Source organism: Linepithema humile, chromosome 7 (assembly GCF_040581485.1).
Source record: "Linepithema humile isolate Giens D197 chromosome 7, Lhum_UNIL_v1.0, whole genome shotgun sequence".
In the NCBI taxonomy this organism is placed as follows: domain Eukaryota; kingdom Metazoa; phylum Arthropoda; class Insecta; order Hymenoptera; family Formicidae; genus Linepithema; species Linepithema humile.
In genome coordinates this window covers 5,525,040-5,540,624 of record NC_090134.1, presented here as the reverse complement: position 1 = coordinate 5,540,624, position 15,585 = coordinate 5,525,040, and the positions used below count along the sequence as shown (strand labels likewise).

Sequence of the window (15,585 nt, the reverse complement as noted above, 5' to 3'; positions counted from 1 at the left end):
TAAATATGTACAGAATGAAAATGATGTTGGTGATGTTCGGCGTGTATTAACTAAAATTACTAATAGATAAATTTTTTAATATATCTGTAATTTGTTTGTTAGTGTATTTCTAGCTTTTAAAGGTGTTCGACTCTTCGATATAATATCGAAGTGTCAAACGTCGCGAGAAGAAAGGAAAAGTTTTCCGTCTCTTAGACAGTGAGCGATTAATCTTTCCTCGAAGAACGTCACTTTCAGAAACGATATAAAAATATTACTTGTCAGGGCGATGACTTATCGCACGTGAGGTCGCCGCTACGCGGTGGGATTAAATTGCGGGCGCAATAAGCGCGATTCGTAATACCCATATATGAGAGCTCTCACTCTCTCTCTCTCTCTCTCTCTCTCTCTCTCTCCTTTCTCGCGAAACTACATATTTTAGAAAGGACCCGCCGCTTCGGCGGTTGCGGTGATTAATCTTCCGGCGTAAGTTGTCACTCGAGAAACGATGAAAATATCACTTGTCGACAGGTGAAGTATAGCCGGGCGGCCGGTAGACGACTTGTGCAAGCACTATCGCTGATATTTTTCTCGTCGCGCGTTATCGAAATCGGACCGGACGATATGGCGCGCAGTTATTTTTCTTGCCTCGCGTGTTGCGTTATTTTTCTTACTTCCCGACTAGATCAGAGTTGAGCGGAATTTTGCACGAGAGCCATATCGGGTTTGAGAAATATTTGCACATGTCGCACACTATATTTTCGTATATTTTTCAAATTGCGCCTCCCAAATGGCATTACAATCTGTACACGTTGTTTGGGCTGCATTTAACAGGTATATTTTTTCGAAATAAAGAAAAAGATGGAATATATGTACCAGCACGCATCTATGATGATTTATTATGGAGATTCTTCATGAAGATTCGCGCTTCGAAATCTCGACCACACGAACTTTTCTAACGAAGCGCGCGTGTACAATTTGAATTGGCTCGTAAATTACTGAGCGAACAAAGTTTGCTGTGCATTCCGCCCCGGTGCATCTCTGCACCTCGCGCGAGACTATATGCTGCCTTTTTCACCAGCCTCGTTAATGTCGAGGTATAAATTAATGTCAGTAAATTCTCGCCTCCGACATTCGCCGAGTCTTTACGGATTAATAATTTCTGGAAATTCCTCATTTATCCCGAAACGTTTTTGAAAATTCTTCCTTTTTCCGGAAACAATTAATTTGTTATTAAAATTAAGGGTGCATTTAGCGTGCAAACTGAATTTTCGCGTCAACGCAGCGTCGCGAAAAAATTATACTAATGAGGCGCTTTGTGAGACTCCCACGAGCGACGAGGTTGAAGAAGAAAAAAAAAAAATTAAAAATGGTGAAGGAAGAGGAGCTGAGGGCGGAATGGAACGAGATATTTCCTTTTCTGGCGCGCGAACCGACGGGATGAAGAGAATCCCTGTTCGTTAACGAGCCGCTACTCTGCGTTCGTTAACTTTCAACAAGACGAAGACTCTCACGCGTATACATACGCCCGTCACTTTGCTGGCTCCTTCTCCTGTAACAATCTTCAGTTTGTGCCAATTTGCAATTATACCCGTATTCTGCTTAATTTGTTATTCAGCTCTTGGCCCGTTTATCCCGACTGCATGTCGTAATATAGTAAAATCTTTTTCAAGTAATATAAATTTGTAGATTATCAAATGCATAATAGAAAAAATCATAAGCTAATTGTGAAAATTTTGAGTAATTGTACCTAATAAAAGCAATTGTTTCGATAAATGTACCGTATGAAAAATTAAAAATGCGAAATGCGGTCATAATGGTGGAAAGGAAAGCAGTAAAAAAAAAACGTGATAATATGCATAATAAATTGATAAAAGATCTTGAAACTTTTCGTGCTTGGAAAATCTTGTTAATGTCTACTAAATTTTCTTCAGGTTTTTAACACCTTTTTAAACAATATTTTAATTTTACTTTCCTCATCTCAAATTATATTCCATCGAGATATAAATACTTGTTATCTAATTTTTATCACTTATTGCTCGATGAAAAACCAATGGTATTTAAATGCGAAACTGGAGCACGGATTAATTTATGTCGACGATTGTGCTAGAGAACGAAAAGACAAATCGCTTGTGCAATTCCCCACTATCGCTCGTTTAAAACGCGAAACTTAATAAAGCGACGCGGCGCGTCAAATGCTGTTAGCGTCAAATTCGGGCGTATGGCAGTTTCACGGCAGTTCAAACAGGAACACGCGTGTCCGGACCACCAACAAAATAAACCGCAATCGTTCGGTCGAATCGCGCGGGCATAATTATACGAATTATGCCTCTAATATCTGTAACGAGCGATTGGTTTTACGACAGGCGCGACGATTTGCGATATAACGCTCAATGCTTTGTGTCGGTCGGTTTTCACAGCAAATCCAAAACCATGCATAGGAATGTTTTCGATGGCTTTCTCGTTGGACAATTTCGTCTACGTTTCTCGCGTCGCAACGAAATGCAGGAAAGGAAGGAAGGAAGGAAGGAAGGAAGGAAGGAAGGTAGGCAGGCAGGCAGGCAGGCGGTGCAGGTGACATCACATACACAGAAACCGCCGCCGAATGTCTGACCGTTTGTGCGCCAGGCCAATAAAATAGAAATGCTGTAAAACGTTCGCTCGGCATAACGCGCGATAAAAGCTCGGGCGAAGGAGCGTCGAAAAGTTACCTCAGTTGTCGCGATTTACGATGCGCAAATGTGCGTATCTCGCACTGAAGCTGAAAATGCACGCGCTGCAAAATGCACGACGATTTGACGACCGAGGCATTATTGCAGCGATAGACAATTTTTGCTCGGTATCATAGATATTCGTTGTGGAAGAATCTGCATAAAATGTGAGAGATAAAACGTATAATTTTAGAAAATTTTATCTCATTAAGAATTCTAAAACTCATTATAAATTTTAATATTTTATTATTTGATCAGTTATATAATAATATAATAATTAAAAATAATAATAATAATAATGTAATAATGAAAGCTTTCGCGAATAATTCATGAATCTCTATTAATTTCGATATGTTACTTAAAGTTTCATGTATTGATTTTTTACGTAAAAGTAATTTGAACCATTATTTTTATTTTTGCATAAAAATTTTATTGGTAACACGATATGGTGTGATTTATAAAGTTTTCTGTGTTTTTAATATTTTGAGTGACGCGGCGCGAAACTATTGTTCAATATTTACGTTAAACCTATCTTCAACCCGTTAAAAATTACGTGCAAAATTGAATGCAATTTTATTAAAATTTCTTAAGTTTATTGCGATAATTATTATAAATCGATTACGCAAATTAATTACACAGAAATAAATTTTACTGTTAAAACACAGATTAAATAATGCGGAATAAATTGAAGGAAACAAGTAAACAAGTTTGCAATTTCATTAAAATATTTGAATGTTTACATGCTACCGGACGTTTCATCGATCGGACTGTGTCCCGGCTAACTAAATTTAACTAAACTTAACTCATACAACTTTACCTCAATGATAGCGATCGCGCTTGTTCCCCGTAGACTGCGCAGTATGGTAACGGCATGCGAAATATTCGCAAATCCAGTGATAAGCTCGATGTAAAAATCCAGATGTAATAAATTTATATCTAGAGATATAATATCTTTATATTAATAAATATATTTATAATAATACTTAATAGCGCGCACAGATTTTACAAATGTGGATTGTAAAAGTTCTCATTAATGTAAAATTGTCTTTTAGTTTGTTTTCATAGTAAGTGAACGGATAATTAAACGTAAAAATCAATGCAGGCAAAAATTTTCATTGTAATAACGGGAAAGCTGTTGTAATAATAATGATTTGCACAGCGTGGTGCACATTATTATAATTTTGTGTTTAGCGAAAAACAAACAATAATCCTTTGGCAAGTAACGCCATGTAAACACCATATAAATTCGACGCGAATAAAAATACGTCTCTGAAAGAGATATGTTGCTTCTAGTTTTATATTTCGTCATATATATTCCACGCGCGTATTCAAAAAATGTCCGATATTAAATTTTCAACGGGAAGCTTCGTCAGCCGATATTAAAAAAAATTATTAATATTTGCACATAGCAGTTATGCACTTCAATGTGCCGCTAATTTCTTGCGTGTGTTTCGCGGCTATGCGAAATGGCGATGGTATAAATCACATGTGCCGCCTCGCGCGTTTCCGCGTTTAATTATGCAGCTCATCGCGATGTGATAACGCGAGCGATGCATGCGTCTATAAAATTGATTGCAGGCATAAAAGCATTGAAAAGTTATGTCATATTCATAAAAAAATACTTAATAATCTCATAAATAAATCGCTCGCACATTATTTATTTAATGGTGATTTATATTTAAAATGTAATATCAACAGTTTTCCTCTGATAACAGCGGTCTATTACCATTTTTAGATTGCAAAATTTTTTTAGCCGTAGCATCGCGCTTGCTAAATTCAGCGCATGCAACGTTTTTCCAGGTCACTTGTCGTGCACGTCTGTGATACCTCGAAAATTTCATTTAAAACGCCGTCAGAGCTCTAATGCCATCCGTTTCAAGACGAAATTGCGGAAATCCGTCATAAGTCGCATCATCATGATTGTCAATCTGATCTGGAAATCCATTTTATAAAATATTAACAGTGTCGTACATCGTACTTTCGCCCGTCACTCGGCTTCAATTTCCGCGCAAAAAGTTTCGCGGCGAAACAGTCCTGGCTAAAGCGGCAAAAAAATGGAAAAGATAAAACATTTGCGACGACTTATCGCGCGTGGCGCCGGAACGAGGGCGGATGTCATCGCGGGCGTCGATACCGCGGTGGGGGGGGGGGGGGGGGTAATCGCCGATCGCAAAACGCTATAGTCGTGGGTCGAGCGAGCGGGATGGCATGATAAACCGCGCGGTTTATGGATTTTGTAATGACATTGATCGATAATGCCTGAATCGTCGGTCGAAATACAAAAAAAAAGGAAGAAGAAAAAATAAAGATCCGAATGCGGCATGAGAGTATACGATCGCGATGGCTACGATCTGCGATCGACTGCGAGTTAGGCAGTTGAGACCAATCGAGCGCTATTGTGTAATGTTGCATTATCCTTATGAATATTAAATTTATCCATAATCCTCGTAATCGGATATGCAAGCGGGCGTTTGTATCGTTGTGTCGCGCGCGAACAATGTGGTGGATTCCGCTCAGTGGTATTCATTATCGTCCTGTTGCCACACACCGAGGAGGACAGCCGTCGTCTTTGCTGTCCGTTCGGAATTTCCTGTCTCGCGTAAATTTCGCGTATCAAGTTATTGCGGGAAATGCGCGCGCTACGCGTCAGACACACCTGCTTGAGATACAGGGAGGGTCAATGCGTCGTCGAATTACATTGGTATTGTCGAATTTACATTGACTCTTTCAAAAATTCTGACGACAATAGGAGCTGTCGATTTCACATACAGAATATGAGCAAAGACCGCGTGTTTTCTTGTGGTATTTCGCAGTATTTTAAATACTGCTTAACGTATTTGAAACCGGTTTTTTCTCTCAGCGAGAATTTGATAAACATTTATTTCACAAAATTAAGAAAACGTAAAAATCATATTAAAAGTAAACTCACTTAAATAGTAAAATAACACTATAAAGTAACATGAAGAAAGTTATAAAGATTGTTCAAATAAAATTGTCGACTGTGCGAGTAACGTCGTTGATATTAAAACACATTTGGTGAAAGAGTGTTAGTTTATGTTTCATTTGGACGACCCATATAGATAAGCGATAATAAAGGAGGAAAGATGCATTGTGAAGATGTTGTCAAAAGATCGAGAATGACGATATCTGTGAGTTGACTATACCACAAAACGCCCCAAAAACGGACAAATCGCGACCGCTTATCTGCGATCGTCGTTTTTCGCCGACCATATTCCACGGCTGGCATCAATTTCGCCACGTTCGTCAGAACGCATTTATCGCGAATGGCGCCGCGACGACGACGACGACGACGACGACGACGACGACGACGACGACAACGACGATCGTCACCGCCATTGTCGTCGTCGTCACTGTCATCATCGACGCTGCCCGCACCGAATTGCTCGATCGACCGCCGCCATTGTCACGCGAAGAACCATGTGTGGTGTGTTCGTGACTGTCCGATGACCGTCGGTGGTTATCTCCGGTGTGGTCATATGCTCCGGACTTTTCCAAGTCGAAATCAGAACCACGGATTTTCAACCGAACACGGCAACCCTAAAATCCGAGCCGCAAGTGCAAATACGAGAAAAATCGACGCGAACAAACATTGCGAGATATCGATACGAAACGAACGTGCGCTTTATCCCCTGCTTTCCGTAGGAAATCCCAATGGAAAAAAATGAATATAGAAAGTATAAATATACGTATATATCGGAAAGAACAGCATGGTTGCAAAGTCCTAAAATCCATGTAATATTCCCGCCGTTATATGTAGTGAAATTCTGTTAAATTGAAAAAGAATGTGTGTTTCCTTATAGTTTCGAATATTTTAACATATTCGAAGTTGATTTTTTCTCGGGCCTTAGTAAACAATGGATATTTTTTAAAATAAGCATTAGATATGTAAATAAATATCAAATCTTTATTTTTATTTGCAACTTGTTGAGAAAGAAAATAGACATTTTCTAGCTAGTTTTAAAAGTGTCTATCTTTAAAAAAAATATCGCGATGAAGCGATCTCAGTGGTCACCGATGTTCAAAGATCACTCCGTTTCGAACATATTTACTCTTATTACTCGGGAAATTGGTCGTGGCGTAAGTGACTGCAAGAGGGTGGCCTGTTCCGACCGCATCGCCGATAATTGAAGCCTTCCTTCCCTTCTTGTCGAAGCACCGCACCACGATTCCGTAACGATCGACGATTTACGACACTCTCGCCGTATTTTAACGATCGCCTTTTAAGGGCCCGAGAGGGAGAGAGAGTGACCGGCGGACCCTTCCGATCGAGGCGTCGCGCAAACAGAGAACGACGCCAGGCGTCGGGACATAAATCGCGAGAGACTCGGCGCAATTTTATGTACTCTGCCTCGTAAAAAAGAATTTATAACGATTTTATGCGACGCGAACGGGCGAGCAAGCATGCGCGCTACTCTATTGGCGATTCCGAGAGAATTTATGTTTATTAATTGTTTATCGGATCGGAGAAAACGACCGGTTTCTACAAAAGTGTCACCGGAGGAAATACAGGTGCGTTGCCAATATTGCCATTATAACCGGTATGATTTACGTTATAGCCTACGAAAAGATCGAATCTTAGATATTTTAGATTCAGTACAATGATTAATGAATATGGTTGTGCGAAAAAGCTTGTGTGTGTGTGTGTATATATTGTTAATTGAAATATAATAACTATTGAGAGATAATCTTAATATATTTTTTCATCAAAATTACTGTTAAGATGTAATTGATTTATTTGCGTATTTCCTTCCGGTGTACACATACTAAGTATACTATATACATGTATGTAGATACCGTGCTCCAAGAAACCCGCCACGGCAAGACGTTAAGTTAATTTTTATGATCGCGTTCTTAGATAAAACGTTACGAGAGCTTTCGAAAGCCAGGAATAATTTGTCGATAGTACGATGTGCTTGTTATAGTCTTCGCGTAAGAATACGGCCGAATGGAAGTTCCGTATCAGACGCTTCTCGCGCTCCTTATGCAAGTTATGAAGTTTACCGATACCGATCGGAAATTTTCTGCGAAAGTTCTAAGTGCAGTCGTAATTTTTTGCTTGGCGCCGCCGCGGGAGTAATTATCACCATGCACTATCACCGATACGAAATAATATAATTAAAAAAAGTAAGTAATTAATTGTTGCGTGTTATCGATATACGTACATTGAAATAAATTTCAATTGTCATTATAACATGTTAAAATGTAATATTTTAATGCAATTTTAAAAAGAATTTATAATTGTGGAAAAATCGCATTGCATCGCTATATTTAAACATTTTACAAATTATTCATTTCTTAATATTTTTTCGGAAAGGATTCTTTTATATATTAAATATGTATGCATACATATATATACATTGATCTATTTCATACGTTCGCTAAAAATCGATTTTTTATCGTTCGGCGATAAGAAGTATGGTCGTGTAGAATAGGAAATTTTCTATCTATAAATTTTCCATGAATTTTATTTTTTTCTTTTGTTTCTCCTGAAACATATATTTGCACGGCAAATAAATTCCGAAGTCTTACGAGATAACGTCCTTCGCTTCCCGCAAAACCGATTTTAGGCTGGTGAAAAAAAAATTGATCGGAATATTCTGCGCGGGCAACAATCGACGGGGTAAAAAAAGTAGTTCCTCTCGATAAGACTATGATAGTCCCTAACGAATATGCCAAAAAAGCAGCAGATTTTTCGCAAAGTCGGCTTTGGTGTTCCTTGTCGCTACTTGGCAACGTTCCCGTGAAAAAAGCTGCTCGGAACTTTGAGTTCTCGATCGAGTGAGTCGCTGAAATCGATTGCGTATGCAACGTTACCTTTGATTTAAAAATACTGAAAGAATTTTTAAACATTTTGTTTGTTCCAATCTTTTTTGAGTGAAGTATTTTAAAAAATTCTAAAATAACTGAGATGAGAAAAACGAGACGATTATAAAAGATGTGAGATTCCAGAATGTTATGAATTAAATTTTTATAGCATTTTTTTCACTGTCAACTGTGAATATGGGATTTAATTTTACCTTTCGTAAGTTTATTATTTATAGTCTTGAAAAAGATTCTAACACGAATTGATCCGTTTAAATTAAGAGAAAATCACTAGAATAGGAATCGCTAAAGTCAATAAAATAGAAATATAAGAAATAGAATCATTGTCTTTTTTAGAATACATTTGAGAGATAAATTTTCAATAAATTTTCAAAAATTAAATGAAAAATCGTAAGAAACAACTGACTTGTGTTATGATTGTAACAACTATTTTTAAATTGAACATATATATATACGTGATATATATACATCGATGTACGATAAGAGACAATACGGAACATTAAGACCAACGTATCGATTATTGACATATTTTTCCTTATACTTCCAATTCTATTAAACATGTTCAACATAGAGTTTATCGTTACAACAGTAAAGTTTTGATTTGTAGTAGTGATATATTAAACATGTAATCTTGGTAAATCTAGAACTCACATTTTGTTATTAGAATCTTATATCATAACATTTGATAAGAGAGGCCTAGAATTTTATAATTCACACTTTCTTTATTGCGATGCATTGAAATCTTATGTTTTAAACAAAGAAATGGTCTAGAATCAGCTGATATTAAAAAGTTAATTATTATAAAAAAATATTTTAAATTATGTTCTACTAATTAACGAAGTAAATAAAGTAATTAACAAATACTATATGTAAAAATAAGAATTGTATAGAAAAACTCGTAATATTTATATTTTACACATGAATTATAAAATATTTGTTAAATTTAATTATAATTTAATTATAATTTAATTATAATTTATGAAAAACATCACTTTACAAATTTCCACATAAAACACAAATTGTTATTATAAAATTATATTTAACACAAAAATGAAATTTTTCCACGATTCCTTCAAACGTGAAATATCTTGAAATCAGAGCAGCTGTTGCAATTGTGCCGTCTAAAGTTAAAAGAATAAATGTCCTACATTCGAAGGCGCAACATATTTTCTCCTGCGTTTTCCAAGCTGTAGCACAAGCTTGCTCTAATTTAGGAGTATCGATTTAACGCGCGTCATTCCGCGTTGATAAGTTCGGATCGATCATTATTCTCGAACGAATTAGTGTTGCATCATATGTTACATCTATCATTTACACACCTCGCATTGAGCGTGGCCAGTCAAAGCATTCTCGAGGCTCGATTGGCAATTCAGTCCGCATGCCTGGGTTGAAAAAGTGTTAAATCCACAAACATCAAAAGTACGAGCAAAATGTTTCATGCGACGTCGATGTTTCAATCGGCGTCTCTCGACGTCGTGATACATCGCTGGCGATTTCTATCGACACAGTCGTTCTCACGAGGCCAAACTCGAAAACACTATATCTACCGAATACATCGGTAAAGCGTTAGATTGCATCCTATCTACGACGTAAGATATATTCGAAATTAAAATGATTTACTTGGAGAAATAAATAAACATTTAAATTTGTTTTTTTAAAATAAAATTTCTAAAAAAATCTATCAAATTATTTATTAATACTTTTTAAAAATAATTTTTCTGATTAGGAAAACTGTATGCTGCACATGGATCCTTCGTGGAAGCAACGAGATGCGTACTTCCAACAGCTTTGGAAATTGGAGTTATATTGTAAGTAGTTCAATCTATTTTAAGTCAGACCGTTCGAAATGTATCTTTCATTTTCCGTGAATATTTGTCCGTTTTCGCGTGATGCGGTAATAAACAAGCAAACAGAAACTTAATTCCACTCGTATAAGTACAACACGATGGTTTGCGGTCTACTTGCCAGATACATAGTGTATTTTAGCGGGGCCTACCGTGTCGATACTTTTGCTGGAGAACTCGTACTCGGCGAACGCGATCTTAACGAGAGCTCGTCACGCTCGTACAGCCCACTCATTATCGAGTCGTTCGTATGTAATTTGCGGTTTCAAGCTGTTTTTCTCTCGACTGTTGGTGTCCGCTGAATTATGCAGCGCGGTGGTCTGGAAAAAGCGGGCCAGTGCGCGTTTCTCTCTCCTATGTTTCACAGTGGAATTGAAGATAAATATTTTCAATTTGTAAAAGCGGACGCTGCGTGCGGCGTTCGTTAAAACATTCTCGCGATTATTTAACCTGTTCCGACGCGGAACGAATGTAATATTCGATAGGTAGTCGCCTAATTCATCGCCGTTCGCTCTCTGTTTGCTGTATGCGTGTGTATACATGTATTTGCGCGCACGACGTAATGCGTGCCCGAGTTACGTCACAGACACATACACGCGCACACACACGTACGTTTGAACACGTGTGCATTTGTGTGGAGAAGACCGCTGTCACGCAACATTCAATAAAGCCGGGAGCAACGTCGAGTAAGCTCGCACATTGTTCCCAACAATATAATGTGTCACTTGAATCGCTACGCGTTATTCGTATGTACCGGACGTTGCATTCAGCGCAGAGGAATCTCGCGCGAGAGAAGATAATTTATGAAGATGATACAGGTGCAATCACGCGGTAAGCCTACTCATCGCCACGATTACGGCGCGCAAGATGATGATGGCACTATAAGATGAGGTTAGATTGCATCGTGGGAACAATTTTGCATTGCGATGAATGTTATGTGCAATACGCGATATGTGAAGCGCAACACATTTTATTCTTATCGTTAGACATAGAATGAAATTTGAGAAAGCAGTAAAAGGGGTATAGTTTACGAATAAATAAAGAGCGATATTTTTTTAATAGCTATAAAAGAAAAAAAACAGCAGTTTTTGACATTCTCGATGTTGTTGAATTGCGTGCGTTGACGTTGGCGCAAAACATGCGTTGCCATATAAACTCATCTTACGGTTTGCCGTTGCTTTTATACCGAATTTATTCCACTTGTTTTCACCATGTCGCACTCATCGACCGGCGTCTGTCACTTTTGGAATAAACTGCGATCGATTAACGTGATATCATACAATGCTCTTGATATAGCACATGGTAAAGTGAACAAAATAGATCGCTAGTATTATGTCTGTTGTCATGTCGAATGACCTGAGGCGCATCGAGGATAATTTTTCATATAGAAGATCCAATTCTTTTCTGACATTTCGCTTTCCTGTCACGTTTTGCATTAGGAAATTGTTACACGAGTAATCGATATTATGTATTCTCAGTAGTATTACGGGAGATACCGGATAGCGTCTCATCCCCCGCGTATCGACGAATATGACCAAAATTTTTAAATACTACCAATTAAACCATTTGAAGCTTTTAGCGGGAATTAAAAGTCTGTATATATAGGATATTGATGGACTTTTTTGCCGATAAAATATAAATGCATCGATACTTCGCTTTCCATTTAGACACAGATACATATATCTGTGTGTGTAAATATATATGTATCAATATAATCGATATATATATATAAAAATTCATATATATATATATATATATATATATATATATATGAATTTCGATTTATAATTCTTTTACGTTAATGAAAGTCTTGAAAATCTCAACAAGTATTTATTTATTTATTCTCGAACTGGATTGCGGCGAAAACGACAAAGGCGGTAGTTTCGCAGCGATGAAAGCTCGACCTGTTCCGCTCTGTTTCCTGCCGTTCATTCTGTTTCCTATTACGTGCTCTGTTATCCTTTACAATCCGTAAAGCTAAATATTTGCAAAATACAGTGTCCAGTGGAAAAGCCAGAGAGAATATTGTTTAATATAATTGAAACCGATGTCTTCTCAGCAAAACAGTTGGACTTTACATTAGTTGGATCTTTTCTTGTAACACGCTAAATTTTAATATTAATTATCTCATTAATTGAATCTCTTAAATTAAATTTCTATTGATTTCAAAATTGATTTGAAATTAACAAATAGAAATCAATGTTGATTAAGAATTAAATATTTAACAACATTAATTTCGTTTAATAACGTTTAACAACGTTATTTCTTAAAGTAATTTTGTTTCAGTAATAATTGTTGAATTTTTTCCAATACTTTGGCTTGACAGATCAATTCTCTAGTGGTTTAGCCATATCGAATATTCGGTATATTTTCCATGCCGAAATCAGAAGTCATCGATGAAATCGTGCGGCAAGGCCGTGCTCGTGATTTCATGGAACATATGTTAAATCGCGAAAGGACCCGCGCGTTCAGAGTGCGTGGGGGGAACATTTATTTTTCCGCTCGGTTTTGTCGATCGGCGGGTTTGAACGAATCCGAATATCGTTCGGTTTTCTCCGAATATTACAGCCAGGAATGAAATCGTCCCTGCAGTCGCTTTTCCGCCCGCCCCGTCTTTGTCTCTTTGCCAAACTATTTTTTGTCATCGGTTTTGCAAACGCTCCCTCGTTCTTCTGCGATTCTCGCTTTTTCGGTTATCTCCTTCGTGCTCGTTTTTACATAGTGTATGGCTTAACACGAATCCGTGCTGGTTTTCGATACTATCGCGTGAAAAAATTTGTATGTCATTCAATGCCGTCGAGTAAACGAGATTCTACGCATTCGACTGTTCGTCGCCATTTCGGTTAAAACCAGAAAGTCATTCGTTGCTAACGGCACCTTTCTATCGTATTTTTAAGAATCCAATACTAAAGCTTACCTTAACTCTGAATCCAATAAAATACGGAAAAAATCCCCCCTTTTTTTTGTATATTTTACAAAAATAGGGAGTGAACGATGAAATAAATATTGCAGCAAGAATTTGCTTTTCGAGCGTAAAGCTTGACATATAAACTTAAATACATTATTAAAATTTAAACACGGTCAATAAATGTAACATATATAAATATTAATGAATAAAAACGTAACAATATCAATAAATTAAATTTTATGCTCGCAAAATCGTGATTATTATTAAATTGAGAAAATGGGTCGATATACCAATTGTGCCATCGAACAATTAAATAGCTTGACTCTGTATAATTCAATAATCGCATTATGCAAGTTTGTATAATAATTCGGCAAAAATGGATTACGTGAAATTTGCGCCGTATCGAGCCGTATTGGTAATATAACAATTATTCACGATGCATATTCCGCGATACTTTTTCCATTCAAAATGATTTCTTTCGCGCACGCGAACATTATTTTATTTAAATACCGCGAACACAGGGCGGAAACGCGATATCGCGAAACGCATTTTCAACGTCACGGTTCGTCGCGTTTTAGTCGTTGTCGCAGTGGTACGTGAGCAAAATTGTACCCGGCAAAATCATGACGCTAGCAACAACTCGCCGTCGGCGGCCTGATTTTCTTAGACGTCACCGACACCAGCACGTTCATCCGCGTTCCTTCACAATGCTTTCGTCTCCTTCTCTCTCCCTCTCTCTCTTTCTCCGTCTGTGTCTTTCTCTCTCTCTCTCTCTCTCTCTCTCTCTCTCTCTCTCTCCCTCCCTCTCTCCCCCTTTTCCTACCGCGAGATGCCGTGGAACCTAGAGAATAATTAATTTTCGCTGACGCTATTGTTTTCGCCTTCGCGTAACAAGTGGACGGCCGTGCTACTTTCAGAGACACCGCGGCGTTTTTCGCGTATATCTACGCTACGCGTCTCCGCGGCTTGGTTTGCGTTTCCTGACCGCAAACACACACATACACACATACACAGAGGTACATGCGCATACGTGAGGAAAGTTGCAGTCACGCGTCCGCTATGGAATGCGATACGTTCAGTTGCGTCATAAAGAGCCGAGTCACGCGAGCTTTATATATTATTCACGCAGCCACGCCGCCGACCGCCGCATTCGCAATCGCGCATCCTCGCCCTTTTTGTTCTTTCACGTTTGCTTTCCTCCCTCCCGCCCTTTTTTACCCGCGCGCCATTTTTTTCTTTTTCGCGCACATTTGCTCTCCGGGCTTAATATCTCGCGGGCGAACCGCAAACATCCCTCGCTGTATGCCACGTACGAACATGTGCGGCAATTTCATCGGCCCGACAAGATCTGCTTGCGCAATATTTACCGCCGCCATCGCGCGGCCACTCTCGCGATTGTTTCCCGTCAAGTGTCATAAAGCTAAATTTTCCGGCCGGCATGGTCTTGGCTGCGAGCGGCCTGAGTTTTAACCTCTTGATGGCCGATGGCTTTAATAATTCAAGTTGTGCGAACGATATAGGTCTAAGATACACTTTGCGGCCTACTTTCCAGTTGGCTTGCGCAACTACCGTTGTCCAGATACCGGTTGCTTCGTAAAATTCGTTGCAATTAGCAAAATTGCCCAGGCTGTTTAAATAATTGAAAGCACTAAACGCGCGCATCGCTTATCCTTCACGATATATTTTGGAATAAATTATTCGTAAAAACTGAATTGCCTTTACAAAACTATGCTCGCAAACGTGAATGCCCTTAATCGGTCTAAAGCCATACGTGAAATATATTATTGACCCGTTTAAAGGAAAACTAAACGAATAGCCTCGGTACTTCTCAGCAAGAACACTCTCAGCGTCATCGGGTTTACGGCTCGTATATCGCGGTTCCTGACTTCACCGCACGGACAAGAGCGGCTTGTGCAATATTTACGGCGGTACCGGCACTCTACGGCGATTGCCTCCCTCCCCCCCCCCCTCCACCCTCCTTTCAAACGTCGAGATGCATTTTATCTTGCGTTCTAGGCTAGAGGCGGCCGTCCTGTCGTCCTGATCGAGGCGCGGCGAGAACGGAAACACTGGGCGGCGTTTAGCGGGGACGGAAAATACGATCGGCAGTGGCGTCAATCGCCGAGATATATTCGACTGTTTTGATGCCGCTAACGCGGCCTGCCTACGTTTATGCAATCTCTCGTCTTCTTGGAGGCTCGCCTCTTTCTTGTTTTCACTGCTTATTGGCCAAGTTTTCAGACGGCAGCGCCGTATCGAGGGCGCCTCTGAGTTCGTCGAGTTCGTCGTCGTTTGCAAA

At 38.7% G+C, this 15,585-nt stretch overlaps 1 protein-coding gene and 1 long non-coding RNA gene across 5 annotated transcripts in view; one reads left to right on the top strand and one right to left on the bottom strand.

Moving 5' to 3' along the window:
* The window catches only part of Tmtc2 (Transmembrane O-mannosyltransferase targeting cadherins 2), a 187,590-nt gene that overhangs the window by 33,272 nt on the left and 138,733 nt on the right, over positions 1-15,585 (bottom strand). The window lies entirely within an intron of this gene.
* The window catches only part of LOC105668428 (uncharacterized), a 144,242-nt gene that overhangs the window by 48,696 nt on the left and 79,961 nt on the right, over positions 1-15,585 (top strand). For both annotated transcript variants that reach the window (XR_010891204.1, XR_001100095.2), the window contains exon 4: positions 10,261-10,342. This is a non-coding gene — a long non-coding RNA (uncharacterized lncRNA). The remainder of the gene's footprint in view (positions 1-10,260; positions 10,343-15,585) is intronic.